The sequence below is a fragment of the Nelumbo nucifera genome, chromosome 1 (genome assembly GCF_055504915.1).
Source record: "Nelumbo nucifera cultivar China Antique chromosome 1, China Antique-T2T, whole genome shotgun sequence".
Classification (NCBI taxonomy): Eukaryota; Viridiplantae; Streptophyta; class Magnoliopsida; order Proteales; family Nelumbonaceae; genus Nelumbo; species Nelumbo nucifera.
This window is the reverse complement of record NC_142649.1, coordinates 205,301,515-205,305,482: the sequence shown is the minus strand read 5'-3', so window position 1 is coordinate 205,305,482 and position 3,968 is coordinate 205,301,515. Positions and strand designations below refer to the sequence as shown.

The 3,968-nt window shown below is 48.5% G+C and overlaps 1 pseudogene; it reads right to left on the bottom strand.

Annotated features, from left to right (window-relative positions):
* LOC148804397 (small nucleolar RNA U3) lies at positions 1-206 on the bottom strand (annotated as a pseudogene).
* Between the last annotated feature and the right edge of the window lie 3,762 nt (positions 207-3,968).

The window sequence follows — 3,968 nt, the reverse complement described above, 5'->3', positions numbered from 1 at the left end:
ATTTTTTCTAACCATGCGACCATCTCAGCCATTTGAGAACGATCCTCTACGGCCCGTAGAATTTCAAATATTGAGCTCCCAAGGCAATTAATCACGCTCTGATCGCACGGTCCGAATTCATCCACAAACTTTGTTTCCCGTCTCCTTAGAACTCAAGGATACAGAGGTACGAGCCTATAGAACAGATCCTGTTCAAGTAAGGTCGTGCCTTCTTAGAAGAACTCCTTTCGGTTTTGCTATAGGAACCGATGTGGGACAAAGTTCATTCTTACAAAAATTGTCAAAAGTCAGGATCTTGGGGGACTTTTTGGGCGACATGATGAGACATCATTTTGAATCGGCAAACCAGATTCATAAACTGAGAAAAGCAGATCGATAAAGAGTGGGACCAAGACCAACCACGAGAAACTGACCAATCAATAGGCTGCTTTCTTTTTTAGGTTTTTGGGTGGCGATGGATCGACTATAAAAAAATTAAAAACCATGCAAACAACACATGGTCTCATATATTTGTCTGGGTAGTTATTAGACCTGTTCATGGGCCGAGTGGCCCGACGGGCCGGGCCAGCCACTAGATAGGCTTGAACATACATTTGAGCCCACGGGTTTGACCTTGGGACAAAAAACCCAGCCCGCAATAAATTCGAGTTGGGCTTGGGATTTGCCAAAATAGCCCGGCCTGACCTATACGCTAAACCCAAAAACCTTAATATCCTAAGTAACCTCTCTTCCTCATTCATCTCTTTCGAGTTAGCTATCGAACCTCTCTTCTCTTCACAGTGACTCACATCACATTCTCACACTCTCAAGCAGCCATAGAATCGACGAACACTCATCGGCGCAACCAGTAAACTCCAGCAAACCGACAGTGAGTCTTCTCTCTCTCTCTCTCTCTCTCTCTCTCTCTCAGACACGAACTAACTTCACTTTTCATTGCCAAAATCTCAACTCACCGACAAACTCAGCACCAGCACAAACAGTCACCGGCAGTGAGTCCTTTGTTAGGTCGGGCTCGGGCTTCAATCTTTTTATAAGGGCCGGGCTCAGGCCCAAGTTGTAGGCCCGTTGGTCGAGCCAAGCTCAGGCCTAAAAAAATCCTATTTATGAAGAGTAAAAGCCCGGCCCGACCCATGAACAGGTCTAGTAGTTATAACCTTATCCTTATGGACCAACTTTCATACTTGAGTATTGACTAGTGACTATTAATGAGTGTGAACTTTAGAAAATCAAAGCCAAATGATTTCATATCTTAATTTTACACTAGCGAAGACCCGTGCAATGCATGTGATTTATTAAGCGAAAGATAAATAATAGAAAGGGTCATTTATTAAAATACTCTTGTGATGTAGGGTGATTTGGCCCGACTTAGTAATAGGGGGACATGTGGACACGACCTAACTGACAAGATGACAGTTCACTCTAACGCATCAAGTCTGCAACGGACCGAGCTCGGATAACCAAACCACCTTGGGACAAGTTCACTTCGGAACACGATTGCATCAGGACCACCTCGGTTCTAAGGCACTTCGACATTCGTACTAGGTCGGATCCAAAGGGCACTAGCTCGGGTAATATTGGTCGACCTATGCTTGACAACCCTGAAGATCTTTCCACCAGATTCCACGCTTTATGGGATCACACCTCGTAATAGCTAGCCTTATCTCCCCCGACCGATTCGGGCGGTAGTGATAAGCCTTATCGGCTAGCAGCATTATCTCCTGTTAGTACGGAAATGGGCATCATCGTAGCAAGAATCTCGGAACGACTCCGAAAAACCCGCGAGGACTCCAGTATATAAAGACCCCAACCCTCCAGGGGCGAAGGTACGCGTAATCTCTGCTCACTAGCTCTCTTGCTTTCTAAGCTACCATCAGCTCGCAAATTACTGACTTAAGTACCGAAGCAACCTCGCCGGGTAAGCACCCCCAGGTTCTCTGATTCCCCTTTTTGCAGATTAGCCAACTCCGTCGTCTACTGGAAGCCAAGTCATCTCTAGCTAGGAGCAGCCGGATTGCATCACATCATTTGGCACCATCTGTGGGAATTGCTTCAAAAAGCCTCTTTCCACTAAGCATCCCAGACTCAGTATCCATGGCATCTTCTAGTAACGCCAAACAGAACACTGACATGAACGTCTTCGGGGGACAACTTCAGGTCCCAACCATGTGCATTAGACAGTTCATTGTGCCTCTCTCCGTAGATGGGATTCTAACACTGAACATGCCTCTTCATTGCACCGATGAATGCCCCACTCCCTCTTACGGTGGGTGCAACCTTTGCTGAACCTTCTGTCATTCCCCCAATAGTCAGACAGAATCAACTCGATGACCTGGTACACTACGTGCGGGCTATGCAAGTCCAAATGCAACAGGTCCAGCAGTTTCAGATGTACCAGTAGCAAGTCCTGCATCACTTTTATCAGCAACAGTACCAGCAGCAGTACCCTCCGCTCCCACAAAATCAACAGCCAGTTCCACCTCAGCATCCAACAACACAGCAGACCAAGCCTCGCCACCGGAGCGATCGCCCTCCCCGCCGGGGAGAGACCTCCCAGATCCAGAATCCTCTCGGGAGTCAGGTCTCGTCCCGCGGCAGGAGGGAGAGACAAGTCACTCCTTCCGCCTCGCAGCAAGTGAATAGGTCGAGAGACACTTAGCCCACTAGAGCTACATCACCTCGACCTTCGCAGTTTGAAGTTCCACTTGCAGAAAACCGGTTCGGGATTCTGGCCACGGACTCTAGACAAGGCCCCTCCGTCCACAGCAGCCAACGTCAGCAGTCCGAGCAGCTCCATGCCAGAACAGTGCCCGATAACACAGAAGCCAGCAACACTAATGTGGAGCCAGTAAAGAAGCAACAGAAGCGGCATCGTAAGGCTCGCCGAGCTACAGTTCAAAGTCAACCCGAACAACCTAAAGGCAAAGAAGAGGCGAGCTCGGGAACCGTGAAGACCACTCCACTCCTTTCCGTGCCGTCTCCTTTACCCCCCGAGCTCCTAGCCGTCCCGATGCCGAAAGACTTCAAGGTACCTCCCCTGGATAAGTATGACGGGTCTTTCGACCCGAATGATCCCGTTGATTCTTTCCAGTCACAGATGCACCTAGCCAGGGCTGATGAACCCTGCATGTGTGTTGGCTTCTCCACAACCTTTAAGGGAGTGGCTCGTACATAGTACAGAAACCTCACGCCCGGGACAATTAAAAGTTGAGCGCAATTTGTGTAGATCTTCACCTCGCACTTCATCACCAGCAAGAGGTGCCTGAGGTCCCAGGAAAGCCTCCTTAGCATAATCCAGAGGGAGGGAGAGTCGATCCGGAGCTACATCAAGCACTTCAACGATGCATGCTTGCAGATCCCTGACCTAGATCCCGCTGCGAGACTCACAACTGCGAAAAGAGGCATCACCCACAAAGAGTTCAAGTGGCACGTGGTCACCAACAAGCCTAAAGACGTCACAGAGTTTCTCAAGCTCACTAACCAGTTCATCAGAACAGAAGAAGAGATGAACCAAAAAAGCGAGAATCCACCAGAAAAAAGGAAAAGAGAAGGCGACGCCTCAACCAACAGGGATAATAAGCGGAAGAAGGACGAACCAGTTAGAGGAGGGAATAAACTGGATCAGCACTTCTGAACCCCTCCAGTGGAAACGATGAACTACATGCCCTTGAATGCGAAGCGAGGAGAAATCCTTATGGCGATCAAGGATGCCTCCTATGTGAAGTGGCCACTTCGGATGAGAGGGGATCCAAATACAAGAAATAGAAATGTATATTGTCATTTTCACAGAGACCACGGTCATAGCACCGAAAACTGTAATAACCTCCGCGATGAGATCAAAGAACTCATCCGTTGCGGATACCTCAAAAATTTTGTACTAAAAGAAAATAAAAATCAAGCAAATCGGTAGGGGGAGCAAGGGAGAGATGCTCCCAAGACCAGCAACAGGCAAAGCGAGCAGCCACAGAGAC